The following is a 16,992-nucleotide window of genomic DNA, read 5'->3' on the forward strand; positions in this document are numbered from 1 at the left end:
TTCTTGTCTTCGTCGCACAACGCACTAGTGCATGTCGATGGCTGAAGTGCTGACTATCAGAGTACATTTTCCCCCTCGGGTAAAAAAAAAAGGAGCCATCCTGGCGACTTATGGCGCGGAAAGCACAGCGGGGTCGTAGAATGGCTTCAATCGGTTCACGTGAACTGTTTCACGACCCCGGCGACGCAAATCCGCAGAGGGCGTGACGGGCTCAACTACGTAGTTGACTGCAGATGTTTGCTGGAGGACCTTATATGGCCCGTGGTAGCAAGCAAGAAACTTCTTTAAAAGGCCAGGTGTTGTGGAGGGCACCCAGAGCCACACCAGAGAGTTCGGGAGATTTGGCGAAGCTTCGCCGGTATCCCGGAGGTATTTTTGTTGCCACTGATTTTCTGTTGTGAGAGAGCGGGCGAGCTGACGGCATTCTTCTGCGTACGTGACGGCATCGGATAGCGGGGAAGATTCGGAAACGTCAGGGCGGTAGGGAAAAAGTGTGTCCATAGTACAGGGTGGCTCGCGCCCGTAAAGGAGAAAGAATGGAGAGAATCCAGTAGTGGCCTGTGTCGCGGTGTTATATGCGTAAGTAACAAACGGTAGAACTTGGTCCCAATTGGAATGGTCGGTGTTCACGTACATAGCCAGCATGTCACCGAGAGTGCGGTTGAAACGTTCCGTCAGTCCATTCGTCTGAGGGTGGTACGAGGTAGCGGTGCGGTGTATGATGCGGCATTCTTTCAGGAGAGCCTCAAGAGCGTCTGATAAGAAAACGCGTCCGCGGTCACTGAGCAGCTGGCGAGGGGCACCATGGCGAAGAACCAGGTTTTTCAGAATAAAGGCAGCCACGTCGCGTGCGGAAGCAGAGGGCAATGATGATGTCTCAGTGTAGCGGGTCAGATGATCCACTGCCACGATAATCCAGCGGTTGCCAGCTGAAGTTGTAGGAAGGGGACCGTATAGATCTATGCCGGCACGATCAAACGAACGGGCAGGACAGGGCAACGGCTGCAACGAAGCAGGAGACTTGAGAGCAGTTTTTCGGCGTTGGCAAGACTGGCAAGAGCGGACAAAATGGCGGACAAAGCGGTACATTCCACGCCAGAAGAAGCGTAGACGCAAGCGCGTGTAGGTTTTCAACACTCCGCCGTGGGCGCACTGGGGATCAGTATGGAAGAGGTACGCGGGGTACGGGGGAGGGGGGGGGGGGAAGAGGTACAGCGAGAGGTACGGGGATCGAAACCCAGTACCTCCACCAATTGTAATAGGGCGTTTATTGACGCTCAGATGGAGAGCTATGAGGAGAGGACCTTGCAACGGCGAGCCCAGCGTACTTCTTCTTTGTCTTCGTCGCACAGCGCACTAGTGCATGTCGATGGCTGAAGTGCTGACTATCACAGTACACTTTGCTTTTTTTTCTTTTAATTTTCGTTAATTTCCATGTTTTTGCACAAGTTCGACGTCCGTGGCTGTTTTGCAGACTATGGCAACTCCCTTGACTGTTATGACGTCTGATTGACTTTTTCATCTAATTAATTAAATAATTACTCCACATCAACAAAAGTTTGCACACACAGTTTTCTACCTTCTACACAATACAGCCATTCGTTTACTCATCAATCAATATTCGTCAATCAACTCACGCGGACGCACAAATCCTGTCCACACTCATGAGCATATTAAGGCTTTCATCTTAAGAGTGAGGGGCCAGCCGTCACTTTAGAGATCCGCCTCATCACGGCTGCGTTTCGACGGGGGCGAGACGTAAGGTGCCCCTCAAGCGTTGGGCAGGCGGTTTCCTCGGCTTCCGCTGCTTGTAATGAACAAAGACCGATGGAACAGCATCGATTTCTTTTCGTGCGGCAGCTATGACGTGTCAGCAGCTCAAACTCATTACCCGTGAATTGACCCTGTTCAAAAACGAAACGGAAGGAAACGGCTTTGTCAAACTGTGCTCCATTAAGTATAAATGTTAACGCAGCACATTTGGCTCAAGTTAGTGCTATCCCCTTGAAATCTTGCACATCTGTTATCCCTTCGCCCTTCGTCGCTTGCACGTGGCATCATTTGTTTGTTTCTACGCGAATATAGTTATCTGAAAAACTATCACCGCGGGGGGCATATTTCATCATTTTAGACATAGTTATAGGTCATCCATGCGTCGTCTCTGAACATTGCGACAGCGGCAGGAAGAATAATCTTCCCCGACCACCGAGTTATTTTTACGGCGGTAAGTCTCCAGATTAAGGTCGTCATTAAGTTAGTAAGCACCTTTTGTTCGCCAATCACTGCTTCGTTAAATTCAGCGATACTTCAAATGGTGCAGCAGTCCTAAACCCAGGTCAAAGACAACACGCAAGAAAGTAGCATGGCTGGGTCGATAACAAGCACTGGCTTTTGGAGTCCATAATACAGCGCGAAAAACTAATGAATCCGAGCAGAGTCTGTGGCACGGCATACAGTATTATGAATGAGAGAGCAATCACTCTGCCTGCATCATAGAGCCGCGATTACTGTGCTGCGTTTAAGCCAGCCTAGCCGATTCCTGCCGCCAAACTGTCTTGTGCTGCACATCTCGATTCGCCGCATATGGTATCTTGTGAATAGACGATTGCCATCATGTTCACGCGTGCTGCATTCAAAAGTGCAACAACGCAGCATCGCGAATGAGACTTCGTGCTACAAACAGCACGAAAGGGGCGCGGAATTCAGCGAAACGTGTTGCTCGTGTGCGCCGAGCGCGCTGTTTGGCTCCGCGGGAGAGGAAGTATCAACCCCCCCCCAAGCAAGAAAAAAGCGCCGAAAACACCTGACGGCTTTGGGCCAATGGGAAGGAAAGTCATGGGAAGGCGCAGGGACATCTTCACAAAATGATGTTACTTGTGGTTTGTTGAAAGGATTTAGGTGGTGATACGCGGGATCTACTTCTAACCTATCAATGCTTAAAAAAAGTAAATAAATAACGACTGCGAACAGGTCATGCTGCTATGGTAGAAGCCTTTAATAGTAAGATTACGTCAAAAGGTATCGAATTTTACTCTTGAGGTGACTTAGGCGTCCCCATAATTTTATTGCGAAAATATTATTTCATGGGCTGAATCGGATTAAAAGGAATATGTGAAAACTATACCTTTGATCTTTAGGCACCTGCTTCACAGTTGAGATGGCAGGACCCTTGGATCCCTAGTTAGACCCCCTTACCCTCACGCAGGCACGTTCGAGGGACTTGGTTAAAGTGCCATACCACCAGTGGCAGGTTTTGTACCTGTGCCAGGTGGTCTTTCATACAATGTGACAGCACACGACTTTATATGCTAATGAGTATATGTGGGATAATAGAGGCAAAATTTGAAAAAAAAAAAAATGTGGTTGAGTGCTTGTACGCGGGAACGAGGATTCGCAAGGGCAGCCGGGAAATGGAAACCATTAACGTTGTAACATAATGCCCTGGGGCGTTGCTGAAACGTGGAGGCTAACGAAAAGGGTTCTATAGCTGAGGACAACGCAAAGAGCTATGGAACGAAAAATGGTAGGTCATAGGTAGGAGGCGTGCAGAGTGGATCAGAGAAATAACCCGGGTTAATGACATTCTAGTGGAAATCAAGAAGAAGAAATGGGCCTGAGAAGCGAATGAAGTGAGGAGAGAGGGCCGCTTAGGGTAACAAATTGGATTCCAAGGGAAGGAAAGTATAGCAGGGGCGGCAGAAAGTTAGGTGGGCGAACGAGGTTAAGAAGTTAGCAGGGGTCAAGTGGATGCGGCTAGCACAGGATCGGGCTAATTGAAGGAATATGGGAGAGGCCTTCACCCGGCAGTGGGTATAGTCCGGCTGATGATAATGATGATGCAGAACTTAAGTGTCGCCCCCCCCCCCCCCCCCCCACCCTTCTTCTCTTCAATTTGAGCGTCGTGACTAGCAGCTTACCGGTATCGCTCAAGAGGAAAGTATACAACAGTTGCATCTTGCCTGTACTCACCTATGGGGCTGAAACGTGGAGGCTAACCAAGAGAGTTCTACTTAAGTTGAGGACAACCCAGAGTTCTATGGAACGAAAAATGGTAGGGGTAACATTAAGAGATAGAAAGCGTGCAGAGTGGGTCAGAGAAATAACTCAAGTTACCGACATTCTAGTGGAAATTAAGAAGAAGAAATGGACATGGGCAGGACGTGTAGTGCGAAGAGAGGATAACCGATGGTCGTTGAGGGTAACAAACTGGATTCCAAGGGAAGGAAAGCGTAGCAGGTGGCGGCAGAAAGTTAGGTGGGCGGATGAGATTAAGAAGTTCGCAGGGGTTAAGTGGATGCAGCTAGCACAGAACCGGGTTAAGTGGAGAAATATGGGAGAGGCCTTCGCCCTGCAGTGGGTATAATCAGGCTGATGATGATGATGATGAACAACAGCGGGCAACAAGACAGCATCATCCACACTTATCCTTTACCAAGACAAACTACGCCACATTAAACCAGGTTTAGCCACGTTAAACCTCTGCAGCGCTTAGTGAGAAAGCACTTACGCGGACACCAGGGCCGAGCAAACATCTAGGGCCTTATGTCCCAACCTAGTTGTCTTAGCAACAGCGTGTTGGTGGACTACTCGAACGCGTAGTCGGAGTGACGTGTCGAAGCAGAAATGAGGCGCGTTTGATTTTTTTTAAGTATTTCCTCCAATTCATTTCATGCTTCCATTTACAGGCGACGGAGAGAACGACTGTGATTTATGTGCGGACGCACCACTTGAAACGATCAAACCAGTCCACGAATCTTGTGCGACACCTGGCCTCAAGGGCGTTCTTTATTATTTTGCTCTTTTTAAAGCTCGCGCAGATGGGCCGATAACAGACGAGAATTCTATGTGGTACGCGCTATGTGTACTACATGGCTGCTCTCACGTGTGTGCAGGCAAGAGGCGTAATGAAAAGAGTGCACAAATGTTTCTTTAGTGAACTGCCTTCATAGTGCTGTTCCTTATATGTGCATGAGATCAGAACTTCGAACATAACGCTTCCTGCAGTGGGTTAATACTACTACAGGAATAGAATGAATTAGGTCGCACATTTTTTTTTGTGAACTATGATTGCACGGAGGTTACCTCTATGTCCGTTTAACGCAGGGGTGGTGTGTGTCGAAATGCAGTGAGAACACTCATCTTCAGAGCCATTCAGAACAGCATGAAGCCGAACAGAATGCAAGATAATTGCACAGGCGCTTGTAGTATTACTGGTTTCAGAGCAAGAGTCTGAAGCGCAGATAAAACACACCCTTTTGGTCACGAAATCATCGGCAGGGTCAGACATCTTGTTTCCATGGTGTACGATATCAAAACTTTGAGATTGTTGAGTGATATTCATCTCTAAGCCTCATGAAGAAAGCGGGGGGGGGGGGGGGGGGGGGGGGGGGGGGAATGGACTTAGTGTTTAAGGTTTAATCGCAAAATAAAACGACAAAAAAAAAAAAACAAGCTCAAAACGCGATCACTACATAACCGAAATGCTTGAGCAGGTGAAGCCACTCCATCGTAGAAAAGATTTCGGTCTTCGCGCCTGACGCTGTCGCAGCGGTGTCTTAGCCTTCCTGTTTTCGTGCGCGCAAACGACTCGACCCTCGTGGTACGCAGCGAAGTGTGAAAGCGGCGTTCAAAACCGGAACAGGAGAGAAAACAGTTTACCACGAGATGGCGGCATGACTAGCGCGAGCGATGAAAAAAGGAAGACAAAAATAAAAGAACAAGAGCGTATTTTCACATTCAGCCTGTCGCGGATGAAATTCGCGACACGTGTTGTAGTATCGCGGCAAGAAAGTGGCTGTTTGCTTTGCGAGAGTCGAGACAGCGTGCCGACATTCCGGGAAGCTTAGCGTGCAGTAGGTTTGCGCTTCTCGTGTCGCCTGGCGCGCGCTCCCCAGCTGCGGGTGTCATTACGCGAGCCTCTTTTCATTTTTCTGTTCCTTCTTCTCCTCTTTCTCCTTACATTCAGGCGTTTATTTTTCCTACGCCCGCACGAGCGCTGCGGGCTTGTTTTGTTGGGCACAGGTGCCTGCGACAGCTGACGAAGTTACAAGCCTCGTTTTTGTTACGAATTTGCGAATTTATTCGCGTCTCTATTCGTCTCGTTGCAGGCCAGGCGCAAAAAAGAAAAACGGTGCTGGGGAACTTGGAACGGAGGTGCATTTGCGAACGAACCCCATCGCTAACGAACAACCGTTAGGCGTAATTTTTGCCTAACTAACGAGGAGGATGTATCTTAGCGTGCTGCCGAGAACGCCGAGAGAAGCCGTGTAGGAAGCGGAGCTAAGGGAAATTAATAGCAATGCGTGGCCGAACTGAGTGTATCCAGGACAGGGCTTAATGCACTGGCATGGAGGGCAAGTGTGTGGAGCAACAGAACGCCATCTGCGCAGCATTGTACATAAAGGGCGACTCACAAGGCAAAAACAAAAAAAGAAAAAAAAAAGAAAAAAGAAAGAAAAGGCCTTAGGTAAAGAGAAAACAAGGCCTTCAGAGTGAGTAATCACGATGGCTGTAGAGATATGAACAGTTCATTTCAATCGGGACTGGATGCACTCAATCGCGAAAGTTGGGAAGCAAAGGTTTCATAGCGCTGCACTGGTTACGTTCGCATAAAAGCAGAGTTCAGGTGAATGCGTGACAAATACGTTGGGGTGAAATAACTGGTCTCAGTGAGGCCATTGCGCTTATTGATATTAATGCCATTTCGTCGTCGAGAAGGCCTTAAAATAATCACACTGGCTCTAAACGAGGAATTTATTGTTTGATTAGTTTGCGTTAAAAGTAGCTCGTTGTGATAAAGTGGAAAGAAAAAATCAAGCCTTTCACCAGGAAGCATACCCCACTTGCAATTTCCTTTCTCTTTTCTCCTTTTACACGCATGGTGTATCGCAAACACTGTGGAATTATAAACCGGCCACTTAAGTCTGCTGCAAGCAAAATGATTCTCATACTGAAACTGCGAATTCATCCAGCGAGACGAATTTAAAGCTCTCGGTAAAGACCAAACTGAGCCGGGAGGAAAGTCGTTAAGGAGAGAAAGTAGTTGAGGAATCTGCGATAAGATTTTCAAGTCTATAATATACTGGTAGCATGTTTCAGAAGAAGACACACACAGAAAGTGCTGAGTAAGACATGTGCTTAGAGGTATTCACGACTATGTTCGTGATGTCTTCACTGTGAATTCTACTCTCGTTTTGATCTTCCATTTCTTAACATTTATTGCCGAAGTGCTTTGCTCCTTTTCAAAGGTCGAGTTTTCGTATTACCGACCTCCAGACTCATCCACTTATCACAGTGAAGCCCACATCCCTCTTCAACCGTCGGCGGTGTGCGCGACCTGTATAAGAAAGTCTCGAAACCCTTCCATTTTCGGCTCAGGCGGTCCTTGACGCGTACTCTGCCGCCGCACTGCTCATTCGTGCTCTCGCCTTGCTCTCCTCGGTCTCATCCTCTTGTTTCCTCTACCTACTTTCCATGCTCCTTTGATTTTTGTTTTTCCTTTAGAGTGCTGCTCTTCAAGAAATGGACGGCTCCTCCTCTCTTGAGTAAAATCTTTCATTCCACCTCATTTTTTTTTTCTTGCCCTCTCCTCCCTTTCGTGCGGTGGCTCTTGACACAAGCTCAGTGGCCGCACTTCCTTGAAAGCTGATTACAGCGGAGGAGCATCCACGGTCCACTGGGCTCAGCTCTCGCCATAGACAAAAATTTGTCTAAGAAGGGAGAAAGAAAAATGAAAAGTAATCGTAGAGGAAGTCGCAGAGACAAAACGGAGAGTGCTCGACGAAACAACGTACTCGAAGTCGAGAAACAGTTGAGTCTACGGGTACGCGGTGAAGACAGGAGAGGGAGGGAATGCAGGGGACGAGTGAGCGAAATAGTTGAAAAAGGGAGGACGGGAATGGTGGAGGGGAGGGTGAGATGGCTTCCGAGCGACGCGGCTTCCAAAATAAATGGTCCAATTTGGGTCCCAAGCACACGTGAACGACGCTGCAAAGTGTTTCCCTATCGATTTCTCCCTCTTTCCAGAACTGAGCGCACAGTGCCCCATTCCACTCCTCCGTGCCTTCGTGGTAGCCGCGGGCTGCAAAGGCACGGGCCTTCTTTGCCTGTCCGTGTACGAACGAAGCCGGCCAGCACAAAGAGACGCACGAGACCCAGGCTTGGTTTAAAACCAGCCGAAATAACGAGCCAAAGGCGAGGCGCGACAAAAAAGGAAAATAGATATGGAACGAAGAATAAAAAGCAAGAACAAAAAAAAAAAAAAAAGGAGCAGTTAATGGCAGGGCAACGCCTTAGAAGCACAAGGGCTCACCGGTCAGTTCCGTGCTATGTTGCAAATACCCGGTTGTGCCGCAGTGCCTTTGATCTCGGGGGAGAAATGACTCCAGCCGCGCAGCTTCTCCGTTCGTTTATTTGTACTAACGAAGAGGCCTGAATGTTAGAAGCGCAGCGCGCTAGCAGCTTCTGCTACTTACTGCTCATTGGATGAAGACGCAGTCCTTCAAAGAAACACAGGGTACATAACATCGGGTAAGAACTATATTTTCTTCTGGCTTTCAACCGCTAAGCGCTCTGCTTCCTACACTGCAGCCTTATTTTTCTAAATGGCGAGTATCAACGAAATGACCCCCCCCCCCCCCCCTCCCCCTTCCCTTCCTCTATCTTCGCAGATAAGGGTCATAGACGTCAGAAACAAATTGGCGTGTTGGGCGTTAAGCTGACTGGTATACTTATGTTGGTCGGCCTTATCTTCGCTAGGCGTACGTCATTCATAAGTTACTTGTACGTTTCTGCCATTCCTTTGCTTATTTCCTTTTTGAACCTCGGGGCGAGGCTTAAGTGCTTAAGCGAAGATGCCCGGGATCGTAACGTACGTGGGACATGAAGTATTCATGACTGGTAGAGAGGATTCGCCGCCCTTTTTTATTGCCTGGTCTGTGCGTGTGGACCTCACAGCTTCGGATGAGCTTTTTGTAAGATATGGCCACTCAGATATTTCACCCGGAAAGACCTAGAATTTAAATAGATTGCGCAGGCAATTTTCAGGGTTCTTTGAAATAATGGCTTCTCAAGGAGGGTGGCAGGAAGGAGGGGACGCTCATTAGAAAACCCTTTCCAACGCTAGGGGCAGCAGAGCTGGAGTAATTGGGACAGTGTTTTCTCCCGCGTGTAATTTAAGGATCCACCGACCGAGAGACGCGTTTTTGAGCTTCGGCGTACGCGCTCGTTAACTTTCGGAGGAAAGCGCGCGAGCCATTTCTTCAAGTGAAAAGTTGCTTGCGTCCTTTATCTGGGTGTAAAAATATCCCACGATTCTTCAATTGTTATTTTCTTTTCGCTTTTGTTATACGAGGACACTTACAAGCGACTCCCCTTGCATATAATGCCACTTTCTTTATGCAAGTGGAAATGCAGCTCGCACAGGTTTTATGGACAGCTCTAAGTTGCCAACGCAAGCGCGAGGACAGTTAAGTGATCGCTCTTTTTGCTTATTTATCAGCGGCTCATTCGGTGCTTTATCTTTGTCCAAAATGCTCTCCCGTCAGAGTGGCCAGTCCCTCCTTATCGTGGCGTTCCAAGGACACCAGCGCCTGGACCCGAACGAGCGAAGCTTCGAAAAACCTTGAGTTTAATTTTGCACTGTTTTGCATTGGAGCCAATTTATCTAGGGTTTCACATTCACCTAATTTTTCAGTGGGTGGGGTAGCGAGTGAAGAGGGGGGGAGGGAGGAGTAATTTTCCTTCTTACAAAAGTTTCAGTGGAGGATAGGAGCACTAGTGAACGACCGGAGCACCTTGGAAAAATTCCAACACACAGTTTAGAAGCTATCTACGGAAATTTTTGCCAGGGATGAAGAAAGAACCAAGCTTGGACATGGTCCCCTGTTCTGCGCACCCAATACAACTTTTTCTTTTTATTGTACTAAACTCGCCCTTGTTTTTTTTCTATTTTTTTTTTTATTGCGCAAGTTCACCCTTCGGCATAGGGGTTTAAATATATTGATACAGGCCTGTGGCAGCAATGAATGCCAACAGCTCTCGGTGGTGTGGGCCATGTGTCCATACCCCTGTGTCTGGCGGTCTGGTAGGGTGGTAAAAGTGGCTTCTAAGGTGTGCCTTGCGGGCCACGCGAAGACCAGGACAAGTTGTTAGGAAGTGGTCTAGTGTGGCCTCCATAGCAGGGGCTGGGCAGAAAGGGCAGTCCTTGTTACTTGATGTAACGTGAATACCACTCTTCGGCGCTGCCCGAAGCGACCATTCTTATCCACATGGTCCTCCATGCCGTTATCAGGTTTCACGAAGAGCCGTGCGTCTCCACCAGTCTCTTCTCACCTGACCGTAACGTCGATACTTTGCTTGAGGTTTGTAGGCGTAGTGCTCGATACATACAACAGCGGATATTACAGATCCCTTGTTTTCCGCACTGCGCAGCAGAGTGCTTTTCTCGTGTTTGTGTACAGCGATACGGAACAGCACTTCAGCGGGCCAATCGATGCGGCGATGGGCAACTAGAGTGTACCATAGCCACGACACGCGTCCATGTATGCCTCTGGCGCACCGTATTAGTTTCGCTAGATGAGTAACCAGATTTTTTTGTTTAAGTCGCTCGTTCGTTATTTTTGACCTAGTCGCTAACAACGTCGATAGCGTTGTGGGTATCTCAGACACTTTGTTTACTTTGCAGAACTCGAAGCATCCTATGATTGCCGCCTCCTCCGGCACCCTTCCATCGCCTTTCCGCTTCCCTCAGAATCGCGCGCTTCCCAACGGTACGGACGAAGCCAATCTCACATCGAGAGACACGAAAATTGTCAACGGTGCGGGAAAGACTGAGGAGCGTGTAAACAAAAGCGCGCAGCCTCGCACGCGAACAACCAACTCGGCATGTCGCCTTTTGCCGTTATACCTATGTAGCCTGCATGCAGATTATACACGTGGGCGACATGTGACTTTCGTCAGCAAAAGTCGACAAGTCCCGTCGTCAGCGTTCGAAAAAAGGCTCAGTATCGACCATTCCACGCGGCGCGAATTCGAGACCGCACTTAACGCGCTAGTAAAACCCGCCCGCCACGAGCGATTCATGATTTGCCGACGGCCGTAAACGCGTGGCTGCCGAGCGCGGGCGCCAGTGGTGCGCGCGTCATCGACCAGCGACTTCCGGGTGTCGTTAAATTCCTCTTCTGTATAGCCCCACTGTTCGCGGCTGGCTGCCACGCGTGCCGGCGCTATGGGGTAAGAAACAATAAATAAACAAACGAAAAGAAAGGAAGTATTCGGACGTTGGTTGCCATGAAACTTCAGTGCACGCAGCGGTGAAGCGTGTCTGGGTTTCTTCAAGCCGGAGGCCTTGGTTCTGCATAGTAAGCTGCTGGGCTGTAGCGCGGTTTAAAAACCGGTGTAATGTGAAGTTGTTCGGCCAAACTTGAGACACGGACGCACAGCTTGGACAGCGAGGGCTTTTCGATAAGTATCGACCGTTTCAAAAATGCTGGAAAGGTCTGTGCTTGCCTTCCTGTCCGACGGAGTGCTTGGGAGCCTAAAGCGACAATGGTTTCCTCCTCTTTCCCTAATAATTTACTTCGTTATGCAGCTCGGGTTAATAATAAAGGACGTCACCATCTCCAAATAGTTGACGAAAAAAAAAAGTGGCAACATTTTTTTTTTTCGGAATTTTCGTGATCGTCATAGTTACAGCGGCCCAAATGAGGACGGACGAAGAAAGAAACTTGAAGAAAACATCTCGAGCTAGTTGGTTCATCACAGAGCAAAACAGCGCAAACTTCACAACGGACAGAGAAGGGCAGACGAGACAGAGAAGGGCAGACAGTCATTCCCTACGCGCACGGGATTTCACACAACTTGAGAAAGATAGGAAGAAGGGTTGGAGTAGATGTTGTTTTTTCGGCTCCGGACCGCTTGTCAAGTCTTTGCAAGCGAGTGAATGGGATGGGTCGAAAACACATCGGTTGCACCACAAACCATCGCGACCGATTCGTCTCGTGTGCGGAAGGCGTCGTTTATTCGATCCCTTTGTCTTGTGGCCATGCGTACATAAACCAAACCGGCAGATATCTTAATAAAAGATTATTGGAGCACAACTACAATGTGACAGAGCAGATCTCGGGCCATCTGGGTGTACACTGCCGAGATTGTAAATGCACACCTGAATTGCGTAACACGAGCGTGCTGCGCAGGTGCGGTGACAAAACCACGCGAGAAATAATCGAGGCCGAAAGAATTGCAAACCTAAAAGACAGCTGTGTAAGCATTCCCTCCATAGCCCTTCTAGATAAGGAGTTGCTTTTCCTATCGGCTGTTGGATGATCATGGTGCTCCTGCTTGATGTCTGGCTGAGATGATTGTCTATCAGCCTTTGTTGTTCTTCTTGTTTTTGATGCTTGCTGTATATATTCCGAGGTGTCAGAACAATAAACCTTCCAGCGCCTGTGTCTCGTCTGCCTTTCTCTGTCCGTTGTGAAGTTTGCGCTGTTTTGCTCTGTGACGAAGAAAGGCCTGACAAAATGCCGTCGTAATGTCATGCCTTTCATCGTCCGCCGCCGTACGCGGTTATTATTATTATTATTATTATTTTTTGGCTATGTTAAGGATGAATCAACTTGCTCCACTTTCCGTACTTCCGAAGTGACTTTCATACTCTGTGCCAACAGCTTTCAGCTGATAGAGTATAGCCACTTCTTTGGGTCCCCTCTAAATCCGATCAGTGTTAGAAGACGTATCCAGGCGCTTTGACTGGATGCTTCCAATGCCGCCCAGGAAATTTGGACGTTTTATTAGGTCAGTAAAATCTGTAGTTCATGCGCTGGGGCACTGAGTGGACACAAGAATCACATAGCTTTACATCTCTGAAACTTTTATCGCGTCAGGATAAAGTGTCCCGTTCATTCGAGAACCCCAAAGTGCCGACTGCTTGCATACGAAATCCGGATGGCGTTGCGAAGAGTTGAATAAAACATCGCATGAACTGTGATTATAAGGTTACAACATGACTCAGAATAGTTGAATGGTATGCCAGACTAAGAATTAATTGTGGTGAGATGGTTTGGTTTCGTTTATGGTGTTTAACGTCCCAAAAGCTATGAGAAACGCTGCGGTGGAGGGCTCCAGAAATTTCGACCACCTGGTGTTCATAAACGTGCACCCCATGCCGCTGAAGTGAGCCATTAGCGCTATGACGTCACACTTTTGAGACGGAGCTTGAATTTCCCCCGAATCGTTAATGTTATGGACGTAATGTTCGCGACTTATAATGGCCTCCCCAAGAAGCATAGGTACTAACTATGTTTTACCGAACGGACATCTCAGGTTCGAGATTATAAAGACACCCGCAACGTGGTGTTGCATACACACGTACCAACACACAAATAATTACATACAGAAGCGTACAGTCAGTATGTATCCCAACGTGCAGTCAGAAAACTTGCCTTAAGGGGAAAATAATCGATGCCTTTTCTGGGAGACGAGATTTCGGGAGATGAGGAGGGGGGTCGTTCTGAAATGAAACTTGTTTTAGGCTGTTTATTTTATTGTAGGAAAGATGTAGCAAATAATATGGCTGATTCGGGTAAATATCTCAGCTTCTCAGTTTATTTTTCTTAATTTTCTTGCCTTCAGCTCTCTTGTGACGGAAAAGATATAGCGAAATATGTAGTGTAAATTTGAAAAGTATTTTTTTCTTTCTACTTGTAGTCGCAAAAAGTTTGCGCTCATCACGTTTTTCATAGCATCGGTGCATTGCGGAAGCCGCGAATATCTTACGACGGAGATCCACCATCTTAGTGCCGTTATGAAAAGAAAAGAATAAACAAAACAGCGAGATTAAAAGATAAGCACCTGAGTTGGTTTAAATGCCGCATCTTTTTTTTTTTTTTTTTTTTTTTTTTACCTGAAGCAAAATTCCACGATACGATAAATGAGGCAAACGAGAGAATGAACTCTATGTCTTAAATTCTTAGCTATAACTCTTTCTCCGTTACTAATTACACCCCTTCAGCATTTCGCAACGAATACCTGTAGAAGGATTCTGCCCATAGTGCAATGATCCCGGAACGTTGAGCACTGCAATAAAACCCTATAAGTCTCTTATGTGAACATTAGTTCTGCAATATATATATATATATATATATATATATATATATATATATATATATATATATATATATATATATATATATATAGGATGCGAGAACATTTAACGTACTTGGAAAGATCGGTCTCCGATCGAAACGTCGAGTCTAATAAAATGTTTCTTTAAATGAAGCGTACCCTTCGCTATATATATATATACATATATATGATAATGCGTATGCCGAAGTACCGGACATTGCAAAAAAAAAAAAAAAACCCGAATAGGTTTATTGAGCCTAACAGGGATTAGTGAACATTGTGACATAAAAGACGTCTTCACTTCTGAGATTTTGTGAGTGGCAACTGTAATTACTTCGCAACTGCACCAACTAGCTAAAAATAAAACGCAGTTGTAAAATTACCACAAAAAGTTATATACCGGCTCCATATTTTGTTCACATGCTGTATATAAAGGCCTCCCAGTATTCCAGAACTTCTTTGGTTTATAGAGTTGGACGAACATTCGTTTATATTTAAGGATCATTTCTCTCCGGATATGAGAGTGCGCGAAAAGTACAGACTTCAGGCGGAAGTTGTTGAAGTTGCGTAAAACATTTGTGAAATAAAACTGTCGTTTTCTGCCGTCGTTACCGCAGCCACTATAGTGGGGCCAAAAGAAGGCGGCATTTAGCGGATCTTGGTGAGAACACTTGTCCTAGTAGGCTTTTCGACGGAGACATTGCGCGGATATCACCTCAGCGCGCGACCTGCCTCCAGCCAACCACTCATTTATTCAGTAGCCTGAGAAGGACAATTGGTTTTTTTGCCGAGAAGACACTGCGGTGTCTATTTATAAGAGGGAATATCTTTTGCAAAAGTAATGAGCTGGCTAGGCCATTCGCAAGGCCTCAATTGTCAGAAATATTACGCACCTGTACGCTATACTTGGGCTCCTTTTCATTAGGCCCAGCCGAGTCCTTTCTGTGCTGTGTGATTCTATTCACCACTGAATGGAAGTCTGATAGCATATGCATAGCGCTATAGTTCTAATCTGCACACTCTTACACTGTCTCGGTTTAGAATAGAAGCCCCGGAACTTGGGCTTTTAATCTAGCAGGAGCACTTGAATTATCAAGCGTCAGGCTAGCAATGTCAGCGCGAGGGTGCAGGCTTCTTGAAAGAGAAAATCGATGAAATATTTGAGAGCAAGGAATCAATAAGTCCCGAAAGCTTCAGCGGCGGGGTGATTCTGAATAAGAAAACAGATTACAGAGTAGAAAAACGGAGTGAAATGAACGAAACGAAAAAAACAAAAAAGGTATAGGAAAAGAGGGTTTTATATCTACGCGGTAGAGAAGGATCCACGCCATAATGCTTTTCGAAGTTCCAAGTCAAGCAGCAATTTTAGAATGTATTTGCTTTTTAAATGCGGGCGTGAAAGGGCATGCGGACGGAGAGACCAGGGACGGAGAGAAAGTGTTCCACTCAATAGCTCTAGAACTATCGCATTCCACCACTTTCGCTCAGCAGGTTGCCCGCATTCACCATAGCAAGTGCCAGAGAAACGAGATTAAAGCCGCTAGGCGGCTGTAGTCAAATAACAAAAAGAAGCGGCGCTCTAGCATCCAAACAGACTAGCGCACACAGCACGGCCACTGACTTTCAATGCGCTTTTTCTTTCGCCACCATTTAGTGAGGAGAAAGAGGCGTAAGCGGTTCTTTGCCTCTTTTGTATACCGCACAAACAGCGTCAATAATGGCGCCATCTTGGCCATGTCGAGACTCGGGCAAAGGCCAGTGTTCGAGGATGTGCAGAGAAGCAAACAAAAATAAATTGCTCTTGGAGGACGCGCGCCTGGCGGTGAACCGCATAATGCCGAGCAGCGTTATTTGTGACAGGGCTTCAGCTAGGGCGGCCGCGGACAGCAGTGATTGCGCGTGCAGCTTGGCAGGAGCGGACCCCATGACGGCTCCTGTTTTGTAAGTGACGCCGGTGGCGTTGATGGACGACTATCGGTTGTGTAAGGGGGTACGTGGACGTGCGGGCGGCCCTGTGTAGGCGGTTGAGTGCTTAGCCTCTGTGGATCTGTGCTGCATCCCTTTCTCCCCCTCCCCACTCCATCCCATGCCTCGTCTCTTTGTCGGATGAGTTGTGACGCATGTTTTGTGTTAGGAATATTGCACCGCGACCCAGGGATTTGTTCTTTTATTTCGGTTACTTATTGAGGTAGTCAGGCAGGAACCGCGTGTAATCCACAAGTGACAGTTTTGTTTTTGCGCAACGCACTTCACAGGAGCTGCGCGAAGTTGGGTGCATATGAAAAATCCTGCTTGGAGGCAACGTTCGATCTATTTCCAGCACACGTACTGCGTTATGCTTCTGCGCTGTGTAAAATGCTGCTTGTATCGCTGTGATGGCATCCTCGGACGGATTGCGCGGAAATGTAACGCAGAAATTCGTGGCAGTTACCTGAAGACGAAGTTGCGCACAACCTTTTTCTCCTATAAGTTTGTAGTTTTCAGTGTGAATTCGAGGAAGTGTAGGATGAGCGTTCTTGAAACAATATAGAAATTGTTTATGAGCGCTAGTTAAAAACGCGCACTGACTTCAAGCTGCCCTATGTTTCAGATGAAGTAAAGAAAGAGATTAGGGTTGGTTAACGATGGCCTGAAGCAATTAGTTCAACGAGAATCTGTCACAATGCTAGGTATCTGTTTTGTTTGTTATTTGGTTGTGTTCTGTAGTTAGGCAAGTAACGTAGTATTCTGGTAGTAAATTTAAGCGTTTTTTTTCGTCCTCATTATCCTATTAGTGGTGTTATTACATTGGCGATTATTCTGATACTATTCATCCAACAGCTGGCCATTCCAGTTCTGAATTAAGTGTTGCAGCTCGTAACTAGGACT

At 47.1% G+C, this 16,992-nt stretch overlaps 1 protein-coding gene across 1 annotated transcript in view; it reads left to right on the forward strand.

Annotated features, from left to right (window-relative positions):
• LOC146198932 (uncharacterized) overlaps positions 1–16,992 on the forward strand; it is a 60,091-nt gene that overhangs the window by 9,360 nt on the left and 33,739 nt on the right. The gene's annotated exons all lie outside the window — the stretch shown is intronic.

The sequence above is a fragment of the Amblyomma maculatum genome, chromosome 2, assembly GCF_055883805.1.
Source record: "Amblyomma maculatum isolate TAMU_Amacu chromosome 2, ASM5588380v1, whole genome shotgun sequence".
In the NCBI taxonomy this organism is placed as follows: Eukaryota; Metazoa; Arthropoda; class Arachnida; order Ixodida; family Ixodidae; genus Amblyomma; species Amblyomma maculatum.